The sequence below is a fragment of the Hyaena hyaena genome, unplaced genomic scaffold, assembly GCF_003009895.1.
Source record: "Hyaena hyaena isolate Hyena2069 unplaced genomic scaffold, ASM300989v1 scaffold_77, whole genome shotgun sequence".
NCBI lineage: Eukaryota > Metazoa > Chordata > Mammalia > Carnivora > Hyaenidae > Hyaena > Hyaena hyaena.
In genome coordinates this window covers 2,050,495-2,064,319 of record NW_024080708.1, presented here as the reverse complement: position 1 = coordinate 2,064,319, position 13,825 = coordinate 2,050,495, and the positions used below count along the sequence as shown (strand labels likewise).

At 36.9% G+C, this 13,825-nt stretch overlaps 1 protein-coding gene and 1 pseudogene across 2 annotated transcripts in view; both read left to right on the top strand.

Moving 5' to 3' along the window:
* Positions 1-13,825, top strand: part of COL4A5 (collagen type IV alpha 5 chain) — a 230,249-nt gene that overhangs the window by 31,120 nt on the left and 185,304 nt on the right. The window lies entirely within an intron of this gene.
* LOC120232678 lies at positions 1,840-3,262 on the top strand (annotated as a pseudogene).

The window sequence follows — 13,825 nt, the reverse complement described above, 5'->3', positions numbered from 1 at the left end:
CAGGCTCTGAGCTGGCTGTCAGCACAGAGCCTGACATGGGGCTCGAACCCACAAACTGCGAGATCATGACCTGAGCCGAAGTCAGCTGCCCAACCGACTGAGCCACCCAGGCGCCCCTCTAACAGTCTGATTTGAATTGATATCATATTGTTGTTCTCATAAGTTACAGCTTTGTATATTCTGTGCCTTATAACATATATTTATAATTATCTTTTTATGCATTTGTTTTTAAATTATATAGGAAATAAAAAGAGGAGTTACAAATTGAAAATATAATATACTTAGGCTTTTATATTTACCTATATAGTTACCTTTACTAGAGATCTTTATTTCTTTTTTCTTAATGTTTTGTTTCTGAGAGACAGAGACAGCGTGAGGAGTGGAGGGTCAGAGAGAGAGGGAGACACAGAATCTGAAGCAGGCTCCAGGCTCTGAGCTAGCTGTCAGCACAAAGCCTGACGCGGGGCTCGAACCCACAAACTGTTGAGATCATGACCTGAGCTGAAGTCGGACGCTTAACCGACTGAGCCACCCAGACACCCCTCTTTTTTATTTTTTTAATATTTTATATATTTCTGAGAGAGAGGGAGACACAGTGTGAGCAGGGGAGGGGCAGAGAGAGAGGGAGACACAGAATCCAAAGCAGGTTCCAGGGGCTTGAACCCACGAACCACGAGATCATGACCTGAGCTGAAGTCGGACGCTTAAACGACTGAGCCACCCAGGCACCCTGAGATCTTTATTTCTTTATAAGGCTGTGAGTTATTATCTTGTGTCCTTTCATTTCAGCCTGAAGAAATTCCTTTAGCATTTCTTGTAAGGCAGGTCTACTGGCAATGAACACTCTCAGGTTTTATTTATCTAAGCATGTCTTAGTTTTACATCCATTTTTGAAGGATGGTTTTTGCTAGATAGGGAATTCATGATTTACAGCATTCTTTTACTTTCAGTACTTTAAAATATGTCATTCCACTGCTTTCTGGCCTCCATGGTTTCTGATGAGAAATCAGCTGTTAATTTATTGAAAATCTGTGTTGAGTTGCTTCTCTCTTGAAGCTTTACAGATTCTCTTTTTGTCTTTGTCTTTGACAGTGTTTTTTAATGTTTTATTTATTTTTGAGAGACAGAGAGCATGGGCAGAGGAGGGGCAGAGAAAGGGGGACAGAGTATCCAGAGTTGGGTCCACCCTGATAATAGCCTGATGCAGGGCTCGCACTCGCAAACTGTGAGATCATGACCTGACCTGAAGTCTGACCCTCAACTAACACAGTCACTTAAGGGCCTCTGTCTTTGACAGTTTGATTAGAATATTTCTTGGATGTCTTTGAGGTTATCCTACCTGGAGTTCATTGGACTTCTTGAATGTGTAGATTCATTTATAATCAAACTTTGGAAGATTTTAGATGCTATTTCTTAAAATATTCTTAAAAGAATATTTAAATATTCTTGTCTATTTTCTTTGGCGCTGCTTCTAAAATGTATATGTTGTTCAGCTTAGCATCCCACGGGTTACCTGGCTCTATTCATTTGTCTCCATTCTTTCCTTTCTGCTACTCAGACGGGATAATTTCAATTGTTATCTTCAAGTTTATTGATTTTTTTCCTTCTGCTTGTGATAGCTGATGTTAAACACCTCTGTTGAAGTTTTCATTTCAAATATTGTCCTTTTTAGCTCTAGAATTTCTGTTTGGTTCTTTTTTTGTACTTTCTATGTCTTTGTTCGTATTTTCCTTTTGTTCACATATTATTTTCTGGTTTTCTTTAGCTCTTTGAGTATGTTTAAGACAGTTGTTTCAAAGTCTTTGTCTAGCTTTTTTCTCAGTGGGTTTTTCACCAGAACACAGGTGCCATGAATACCACCACTAAACTTAAACCAAAATGGCAAAGGAAAAGACTCATATCAACATCATTGTTATTGTACATGTAGATTTGGACAAATGTACCACTACGGGTCATGTGATCTGCAAATTGGGATCAACAAAAGAACTATAAAAAAATGTGAGAAGGAGGCTGCTGAGATGGGAAAAGACTTCTTCAAGTATGCCTGGGTCTTGGATAAACTGAAATCTGAATGTAAACCTATATCACCATTGATATCTCCGTGTATAAATTTGAGACCAGCAAGTATTATGTGACCATCATTGATACCCCAGGACACAGAGACTTTGTCAGAAACATGACTGCAGACACATCTCAGGCTTACTGTGCTGCCCTGATTGTTAGTGCTGGTGTTGGTGAATTTGAAGCAGGTATCTTCAGGAATGGGCAGGCCCATGAGCATGACTTTCTGGCTTACACACTGGTGTAAAACAACTAATTGTTGGTGTTAACAAAATGGATTCCACCGAATCACTCTACAGCCAAAAGAGATATGAAGAAGTCATTAAGTAAGTGAGCACTTAAATTAAGAAAATTGGCTACAACCCTGATACAGTAGCATTTGTGCCAGTTTATGATTGGAATGGTGGCAACATGCTATAGCCAAGTGGCAACATGCTGTAGCCAAGTGCTAATATGCCTTGGTTCAAGAGATAGAAAGTCACCCATAAAGTTGGCAATGCCAGTGGAACCACACTGCTTGAAGCTCTGGATTGCATTCTGCCACCAACTCATCCAACTGAGAAGCCCTTTCTCCTGCACCTCCAGGATGTCTACAAATTTAGTGGTATTGGTACTGTCCCTGGACCAAGTAGAGACTAGTGTTCTTAAGCCTGGTGTAGTGCTCACCTTTGCTCCAGTAAAGTCTGTTGAAGTGCACCATGAAGCTTTGAGTGAGGTTCTTTCTGGGGACAATGTGGGTTTCAATGTCAAGAACATATCTGTAAAAGATGTTCATCATGGCGGTGTGGCTGGTGACAGCAAAAATGACACACCAATAGAAGCAGCTGGCTTCACGGCTCAGGTGATTATCCTGAAATATCCAGGCCAAATCAGTGCTGGATATGCACCTGTGCTAGATTGTTCCACATCTAACATTGCATGTTTTCTGAGCCAAAGGAGAAGATTGATCATCGTTTTGGAAAAAATTTGGAAGATGGGGTTCCAAGTTCTTGAAATCTGGCGATGCTGCCATTGTTAATAAATGGTTCCTGGCAAGCCTATGTGTGTTGAGAGGTTCTTGGACTATCCTCCTCTGGGGTGTTTTACTGTTCATGACATGAGACAGACGGTTGCTGTGGGTGTAATTAAAGTAGTGGACAAGAAGGCAGCTGGTACTAGCAAGGTCACCAAGTCTGCCCAGAAAGCTCAGAAGGCTAAATGAATACCAACCCTGATACTTGCCACCCCAGTCTTAAACAGTGGTGGAAGAATGGTTTCAGAACTGTTTGTGTCAGTTGGCCATTTAAGTTTAATAGTAAAAGACTAGTTAATGATAATAATGCATTGTAAAACCTTCAGAAGGAAAAGAAGAATGTTCTGTGGACCATTTGCTTTGTGTGTGTGTGTGTGTGTGTGTATGTGTGTGTGTGTGGCAGTTTTAAGTCATTAGTTTTTAAAATTAGTACTTTTTAATGGAAACAACTTGACCAAAATCTGTCACAGAATTTTGAGACCCATTAAAACTAAAGTTTAATGAGAAAATAAAAAGATAAAGTCGTTGTCTAATAAGGACAGCATCTGGACTTCCTCAGTGATAATTTCTGTCAATTATTTGTTCTTAAACATGCTATATTTTCCTTTTACTTTGTAATTGGTTGAAAACAGAATTTGATTATTTTAAATGTGGGAACTAGAAATCAGATTTTTCCCTTTATCAGAGTTTCCTCATTTTTATTGTTGAGGGCTGTAGTTATCCATTTGTTTAGTGACATTTACAACTTATTTATGCAGAGACCATATACCTTGTCGTGTGTGGTACTGAAATCTGTGTTGCTTTAACTTGGGCTTAGCGTTTTGTTTAAAAAAATTTTTAATGTTTATTTTTGAGAGAGAGAGAGACAGATCACAAGAAGGGGAAGGGCAGAGAGAGAGGGAGATACAGAATTCGAAGCAGGATCCAGGCTCTGAGCTGTTAGCACAGAGCCTGACATGGGGCTCAAACTCATGAACTACAAGATTATGACCTGAGCTGAAGTCACATGCTTAACTGACTGAGCCACCCAGGCATCCATGAAAGAGTGTTTTGATAGATATTTCTTTGAATGCCAGGAACCAATAAGAGAGAGAAAAGGAAAACAAAAGATAAAAAAGAGGTGGAAGAAGAAAAATCTCCCGTCTTTGTGCATTGGCTCTGTATTGTAGCACTCCTTCAAAGCTTAGCCAGGATATTTGCAACTCTGCCTTAGTTTTCACTTCCTGTTTATATTGTGCTTGGAGATCAGCTATTGTGAAAACCTAAGTTTTTCTCAGGTCTTTCCTGAGCATCGTTCCTCCTCTGGACATATACCTACCTGGCTTTTTAAATTCCTCTGTAAACATGGACATTTTTCAATGCCCTATTTTTCCCAAAACTCTCCACTGCTTTTCCTTCTAGGCTTTTGGAAGTTTATCCGTATGCCTTACCTTCAGTATTATGCCCCAGGCAACTGTGGATTATCCATTTACCTTATGGTGGTTTTTTGTTTTTTTGTTTTTGTTTTTTGTTTTTTTTTTGTTTTTTTTTTTTGTTTTGTTTTACAATGCCTATTGCTCTGCTGTCCTGAGTCTTTTCTAAGTTAGGTTAAACAAAGACAAATGCCCTGCATCAGTCCTTCAGGTAGTCCCCAGACAGGTTAGTGCAGACACATAATACTTTGTGAACAAAATCTGCTCTGCTGCCTCTGGTACGAGGGACAAGGGTTCCACTGTGTCAATGTGGCTACCCTCTTGGAAAGTGCCACTGAGCCAGGGAGGCAGCTGGGTAAGGACAAGCAAAAGCACCACAGACATTTCCTACCACTTTTCATTTGTATTTTTCTTGATTCAACATTGGTTGTTGTAAAGCTCGGATCATTTTCCAGAGTTCTGGAAAATTTAATTTTCACAGTTCCTACTTGATTTTTTGATGTTTCTGTGGAGGGACTGGTGCTTAGAGTTTCCTACTCCACCATTTCACTGATGTCCAATTTTTTTCTAAAAGAAAATCCAGTTGTTCTTTCAATATTTTTTTAAAAGACAATCCTTTCCCTATTGAGTTACTTTTCACTTTTGTTGCAAGTCAATTGCCCATATTATGTGTGATCTATTTCTGGACCCTCTACTCTTGTTTTGTTGATCTGCTTGCCTATCCTTATACTAATATCTCACTGTCTTGAGTATTCTAGCCTTATGACCAGGCAGTGCAAGTTTATTTGGATTGTGTTTTTATCTATAGACCAATTGACATTAATGATATTAAATCTCCCTTTATATGTCTATGGTAATTTATTCTTTAGGTATTCTTTAACTTTTCTTGGCAATGCCTTATACATTTCAGTGTACCAGTTTTATTATTTTTAGTAGTAACATTTTATAGATCCTTCAGGATTTTCTATATGTACAATTATGCCATTTTTGAAAAGTTTTACTTTTCCCCTTACATTTCTCTGCCCATTAGTTGTTTATCTTGCCTTGCTGTCTTGGATAGGACCACCAGTACAATATTCAGTAGAGGCAGTGAGAGAAAAGTGGTGAGATTAGTCATTTCTGCTTTGTTCCACTTACTAGGAGGAAAGCATTCAGTCTATTACCATTAAATGTGATATTAGTTCAATGATTCTCAATGGGTACAGAAACTTTGCCCTCAGCGGACAGTTGGAAATGTCGAGTCAGTTTTGGTTGTCATGATTGGGGGCTGTTGTTGGTATGTGGCGGGTACAGGCCAGAGTTACTTCCTACTATCCTCTAATGTACAGTACCCACACTCATCTAGTCTGCATGACAAAGAATCATCCAGGCCAAAATGTCAATAATCCCGCTACTGAGAAAATCTGTGTTAGCTATGTGCCTTATGGGCTGCCTTTTATCAGATTAAAGAAGGTACCTTTTATTCCTAGTTTGGTGAAAGTTTTAATCAGAAATGGCTACTATAATTCTGCATGTACAGAGATGATTATATAATATTTTTTCCTTTATTGTACTTATAGAATGAATTACTGTATTAATCCATTCAGGTTGCTATAACAAAGTATCATAGTTGGGGTGAGAAATTTATTTCTCAGTTTTGGAGGCTGAAAAGATCAGAGTGCTGGCAGAGTCAATGTCTGGTGCAGGCTCCCTTCTTGGTTCATAGGCAGCTGGAACAAAATCTAGATCTAGCAATGCACTTGATTCATTTGGGATTTGTGTGACTAAACTGGCTCCCAGAGCCTCACATTGGGAGATGTGGAAAATAATTTTTACCCCTTTGTCAATTATCTCATTACAATTGGCCTGGAAAATATAAGAATGTTTTTAGAAACAAGATAATGCTGTCAACATTAGTTAACTATTTCATTTCACTTGGCATTGAACATTTAATTTTCCGTGGGTACTGGTTTCCAAGGGCTGCCCTAACAAAGTACCACAAAATGGGTGACTTAAGATAAAAAATATTGTCTCACAAAATTCTGAAAGTTAGAAGTCTAAAACCAAGGTGTCAGAAGGGCCATTCTCATTTGGAAAGCTCTAGGAGAGCAACATTCATTTCCTCTTCTTAGCTTATGGTGGTTACTTATAGTCCCTGGCTTATAGATACATCATTCCAATCTCTACCTTCATCATCGCATGATATTTTCCCTCTGTGTGTGTCTCTATATCCAAATCTCCCTTGTCTTATAAAGACACCAAGTCATTGGATTAGGACCCACCCTAATCCAATTGGACTGCATTTTAACTTGATTACATCTCTGAAGATCCTACTTCCAAATAAGGTCACATTCTGAGGATCTGGGTGGACATGAATTTTGGGAGCACTATTCAAACTAGTACACTATGCGTAAGAAATTTTTTTAATTTATGCTTTCAAAGGATACCTTGAAATATATTTTTATTTTAATGTCCTTTGGTCTAAATGCCAAATCTAAATAGTCCTATATGCAAATGTTCAGATAGACTGTCTAAAATTAATATAGAATTTCCAAAGATTACAAAACAAGAAAAATGTGGAAGGATATGGTGTCAATGTTATTTTTTTCTGATTTAAATTTATCAGAAAAGGGGCAAATGGGTGACTCGGTTGGTTGAGCTTCAGACTCTTGATTTCAGCTCAGGTCATGATCCCAGGGTTGTAGGATTGAGCCCTGCATCTGGCTGGCTCCACACTGAGTGTGGCCCACTTAAGATTCATTCTCTCTCTCTCTCTTTGTCTCCCCGTCTCCCCTCACTCTCTCCCTCCTTCTGCCCATCTGCCCTCACTCGTGCCCTCTCTCTCAAAAAAAATAAATTATGATTTCAGCTCAGGTCATGATCTTGCAGTTCTTGGTTGGTGAGTTCAATCCCTGGATCAGGCTCTGCGCTGACAGTGCAGAGCCTGCTTGGGAGACTCTCTCTGCCCCTCCCATGCTTTTTCTCTCAAAAACAAGTAATCTTAAAACGAAAATAAAAAAAGTAAATTATCAGAATAAAGCAAATGATCACTGCATTAGAAAGTGTTTGCAAAAAGAGCTTTGTGAAGCAGTCATCAAACTAGTACATGTGCCAGGTTGACTAGTACATAATCTCAGGCTCAAAAAAAACCTACAGTTCTGTTGAGAGACAAATCATGATATAGCATGATGAGTGGAATAGTAGAATTGTACATAGGGCCAAGAATGAAATAATTATATTGAGTTCTAAAACTGTGTGTGTGTGGGTGGGTGGGTGGGTGGGTGGGTGTGTGTGTGTGTGTAAGACAGACAGAAAGTGAGGAAGGGAGGGATTGTGAAAGTGAGAGAGGGAGAAAAGAGTTAACTGATAGGTTTCAAAGGAAAAATAAGTAAATCAAAGTTGTTTATTCCATGTACAGTAATTTGAAAGTAATGATGCTCACAGTGTTGTAATATAGTTCTACTATATGTGCAAAATATTGATTTATTCCAAAATGTCAATTCTCTGGCCAAGTATTTTCTTTTGGATCTCAAGGATCTATTAAAAGTAAAGCTCTCCTGTAGTTAATTGGGAGAATTCAGTGGGGTAATACTTATAATACTTAGCAATACTTACAATACTTATAATAACTTGAAAAGTTACAATACCATGAAACAGACATCAGCCTGTTTGACTGCTGGCTCTGTGACTGAAATAAATTGGTTCCCTTGGTTTTTCCCCTGCCTGAAGTTGTTTTTTAAGCAGGAGAAATTAGCTGTAATAGTTTGCTCTGGAAGATGTGCTGTGCTGCTTTGGACTGTTTTTGTTTTTCTCCCCACCAATCCACGGCTTACATTTATTTTTGATTAGGTAATACATTCAGGTGGTTCAAATTTTGATAGTTATGAAAATTTATACAGTTAAAAGTCTTCCATTTTTTGTACCCAGCCACATAATTCTTCCCAGAGGCATCCTGTGTTAATTGACTTTTCTTGTTTTTACTTTTAGAGCTATTTCATGCATATATAACCATGGACACTTGCAAACATACACGCACCAACTTATGTTTCCTATTTTATATATTTTCTGTACTTGCTTAAGTTCATTCCATATTAGTACATAAAGTGCTCTGGCTACGTAGTATTATTCAATTTTATGGATATGCAATAGTTTATTTAACCAATCCTCTATTGAGAAATATATAGCTTGTTTCCTCACTTTTGCTATTACATTTCCGCAACAAATAACCTTATAATAGGTCATTTCAGATGTGTACTATCTATAGGATAATTTAATAGAAGTGGAATTGCTGGGTTGGATGGTATGTGCCTTTGTCATTTTGATGGATATTGCCAAATTGTCCTCCATAGAGGTTGTACCAATTTATACTTATACTGGCAATAGATAAAAGTGCTTCTTTCTCCAACCTTCACCAACACATTGTGCTATCAAACATTGTATCTCTGCTAATATGATAGGTGAAAAATGATATCTCATTGTGGTTTTGATTTGCATTTATGTTCTGAGTAATGTTGTGCATCTTTTCATATATTTAAAACCCTGTGATATTATAAAAGAGAATTCCCTTTTTATGATGCCTGGGATGCTACTGGATTGATGGAACAATATCTTTTCTCCTTATACCTATGGACATGTTTGTTTGTTTGTTTGTTTGTTTTGCTTTGTTTTACACAAGAGAACAAGTGTAATTCCAAAGAACACCTTTAGGTCAAATAAACTCTAAGCCAGAACATTTTATGTGTTTTAAAAATTCACTAGCTTTTCACAGTTAACTCATTATACAGCTAACATATCATAGTTGATAAAGAATTGAACCAATATCCCCTAAAGTAATTTTAAATGATTTAAATTACTTATAAGAAATTTAAACAAATATTTTGTTACTTTTTAGTATATATCGCACTTAAAATGTTTCTATCTTAAGAAAAATAGAATTATTCTTTACTTAGAAACTTACCCATGTATTAGAATTTACACAAAATTATTTAAAATTATATGTTCTCATTTAAAATATGCATTTGCAATTTTCTTGCTCAATGCCTAAGACACATTATAGGAAAGTGAGAAATTCAGTGTATATTTAAATGTACTGGGTGATTCATAAATGGCTCTGGACTTCTTTGCATCATACAACAAATTGTTCTCAGAGCTTTGTCTATGGTACTGTATATCACTTCTATTATAGCACTTACAATGTCTGCCATGTATCATCATTATTTATGTGTCTGCCTTTCTCACTAGATGGTGAACTACTAGAGGCTATAATATGCATTCCCCTTTAGCAGTAGCATAAACTCCATACTCATAAAATGTTTGTTGAATTGAATTGAATCACATTTACATTGGGTTTCTGAGGTTGCACTTTTAGAAACACTTTCCCACATATTTTTAATTTCATTTTTACATAATGTCTTATTCTAATGCTGCTTGACTTTTCTTTCTGCTATTATTGACTTTGTATTGAAGAGAATTACTCAAAATGCTCCTCTAATAATAGCATTAAAGAAGTAGACTTTTTTTATTGTACATATGTTTCCTGTTCTTCATTTTCTTCCATCAATTCCTATTTTACTTCTAACCAGAGGCAGTTTCAAATATTTAATGGACAATGATGAGTAGATTGGACACTGTGGTAAGGTATATTAATTGTTTCATGTCACTATGTTCCCAATTTATGTAGGCAATTTGAAATGTGCAATTAGAGTTCTGGTCATTGCTAATATTAAGTAATTTAGAAGGTTCTATAACAGAGTGAACAGATTTTCAAATGGCTTTTTTAATTTAAATTTTTATTGAAATAATTATGGATTCACATGCAGTTCTAAGAAATAACACAGAAAGATCTTTTGTATACTTAACCTATTTCCTCCCAATGGTGACACCTTGCAAAACTATTGTATAATATCACAACCAAGATATTAATGCTAACACAATCTATCAGTCTATTCAGATTTCACCATATTTGCTTGTGTTCATTTGTGTGTGTGTGTGTGTTTTCTATACAATTTTATCACATAAATAGATTTGTGTATCTATCACCACAGTTAAAATACTTAACAGTTTAAGTACCACAGGATATTTTATTGTTCTTTTATAACCACAAACACCTCCCATTTCCCCGCCATTATCCTAACTCATGGCACCCCATAATCTGTTCTTTATTTCTAAAATTTTGTCCTTTCAAAAATGTATAAATGGAATAGTGTAGTATTAAATTTTATGTGATTAGCTTTTTAATTTAAAAACTTTTTAAAAATAGTTTTTAATGTTTATTTATTTTTGAGAGAAAGAGAGAGACAGAGCACGAGCAGGGGAGGGGCAGAAAGAGACAGAGACACAGAATCCGAAGCAGGCTTCAGGCTTTGAGCTGTCAGCATAGAGCCCAACATGGGGCTCGAACTCACAAGCCATGGATCATGACCTGAGCTGAAGTTAGACGCTCAACTGACTAAGCCACCCAGGTGTCCTTTATGTGATTAGCATTTTGATCAGCATAATTCCCTGGAGATACATCCAAGTTCTTCTGATTTCAGTAGTTTATTCCTTTTTTATTACTGAGTAGTATTCCATGTTATGTATGTACCATAGTTTGCTTCATCAGTCACATATTGAAGGAAATCTGGGATGATTCCACTTAAAATTTTTTGAAAATGTTTTATTTATTTCTGAGACAGAGAGACAGCATGAGCAGGGGAGGGGCAGAGAAAGAGGGAGATACAGAATCTGAAGCGGGCTCCAGGCTCTGAGCTAGCTGTCACCACAGAGCCCGACGCGGGGCTCGAACCCACGAACCGTGAGATCATGACCTGAGCCGAAATCGGGGCTCGACTGACTGAGCCACCCAGGCACCCCAGGGATGATTCCACTTTGAGGCAATTACAAATAAAGCTGCTATGAATATTACTACACAGGTTTTTGTGTAAACACAAATTTTCATTTCTTGGGCTAAATGACCAAGGGTATAACTGCTGGGTTATATGGTAGTTACATGTTTACTTTTATAAGATACTGTCAAACTGTTTTACAGAGTAGCATTCTTATCCTAAATGAGTGATCCAGTTTCTCCTTACCCTCATCAGTATATACTGTTGATACTATTTTTCATTTTAGCTATTCTTATTGGTTTATAGTCATAGCTCAGTGTGATTTCAATTTGTGGTTCTCTAATGGCTAATGATGTTGAACATCTTTTGGTGTGCTTGTTTGCCATCTTTGTATCTTTCAGTGAAATGGCTCTTCATTGTCTTTTGCCCATTTTCTAATTGGACTGTTTGTTTCATCTTTTTACTGTTGAGCTTTTGAGTTCTTTATATATTCTAGATTTAGTCCTTTGTTGGATATGTGGTTTATAAATATTTTTTTCCCAATCTGTAGCTTGTCTTTTCATCCTCTTAACAGGATCTTTGGCAGAGCAAAAGATTTAAAATTTGATGAGTTCCAATCATTCAGTATTTTCTTTTTATGAGTTGTGCCTTTGGTGTTGTCTAAGAACACTTCACCAAGACCTGGATACTAAAGATTTTCTAAAAGTATTATAGTTTCCTTTTAACCATTTAAGTCTGTGAACCATTTTTAATTTCTCCAGCACCATTTGTTGAAAAAGGCTGTCTTTTCTTCTTTTCTCTATTGAAGTTCTCTTATATAGTTTTATTTAAAAAAAATCACCTGGGTTTATTTGTGTGGATCTACTTCTGTGTTCTTTACTCTGTTCCACTGATCTAGGTGTCTCTTTTTTCATCAGAAACATACTGTCTAGATTATTGTAGCTACATAGTAAGCCTTAATATTAAGTAGACTGATCTCAGGGTGCCTGGGTGGCTCAGTCAGTTGAGCATCTGACTTTGGTTCAGGTCATGATCTCGCAGTTCATGTGTTTGAGCCCCGTGTTGGGCTCTGTGCTGACAGCTAGCTCAGAGCCTGGAGCCTGTTTCAGATTCTGTGTCTACCCCTCTCTCTGACTCTTCCCTGCTCATGCACGCTCTCTCTCTCTCTCTCTCAGAAATAAATAAAACATTAAAAAAATTTTTTAAGTAGACTGATCTCTCCTCCGACTTTATTCTTTTTTCTCAAGGTATTTTTAGGTATTCTAGTCCCCATATTATGTAAATTTTATAATTAGTTTGTGTCTATAAATCCTTGCTGAAATTTTAATTGAAATTAATCAAACCTACAGATCAATTTGGAAGAATTGACATATACTATGTAGAGTCTTCCAATGCATGAGCATGATATGGCACTCCATTATTTAGGTTTTTCTACCCAGAATAGTCTCTTTTGTGTTTTCCTTGTTTTGGTGTGAGATGAGACTACATACATTAATCTGAATTTCAAATTTTAGGCTTGCTGAGAATGATAAAATTCATTAATATTCATTCACTATTTATTTACTTATTTATTCATTCATTCACAATGCAGGTATATTTATCTTGCTCCATTGCAATTGATAGATAATATTTTATTTGCAGTATTAATATTTATTTTAAAGGTTATAACCCTGTAAACAAGTGAGAAATTGTACTAAAGAAAGGACATTAATGTTGTATACTAAGGAATTTTTGTAATGTTATTTACTGTAAAGATTTCTATCTCTGGTACTAAATAAATGATGGGCTGAGGGAAGGATTCCTGACTAAAGGAAAAGGATTTAGCAGAGGGAAGGTATAATCTTTGAAAAAATTCTTATTTGGCAATTTTAACCCCGGTATCAAGAGAAAGAGAGCGTTTGAAGAGAGTCAACTTAGACTAAGTGATTAAATATTTAATAAAGAGTAGAAATATAAGGGCTGTACTGGAGAGATCCCATTAATGGAGTAATGCAAATATTTAGGCAAGTTTGTAACTCTTCCTTGAAATAGGAATATCAATTTTTCTTGAGTTTTCTTGAGTTATTTATTCATTCAACAAGTATTTATTGAGCCCCTACAATTTTTACTGTATTTTGCTGGGGCCTGTCAATATATAGCTGTTAAAAAGACAGGATCCCAAGACCTAACAGTTGCTTGCTCACTTGCTCCCTTTTTGTGGTACCTGCTTCCAGTGGCCCTGAGGGTTTGTGGACTAGGAGTGGCCCCAAAGATTAGGAGGTAGAGGAATGAGCAGGTGTTTAGGTCTAAGTGTCTTGATGGCACACTCACAGTGAGCCGTGGAATGAAGAGGAGACTGCAAGGATAGACCCAGGAGCAATGGCATCAAGAGAAACAAGCAGTGAAAAATCTCAACATGGAAAACATCCAGCAGGAAAACAAAGAAGAAGAACAGGGCCCTGTGCATAATGGATAGGAATCATGCAATTCAAGAGGAGGTGAAGGCCAGAAGCATGGAGGAAATGTCAGGCTGGTACAAATGGACGACTTGTCCCTAA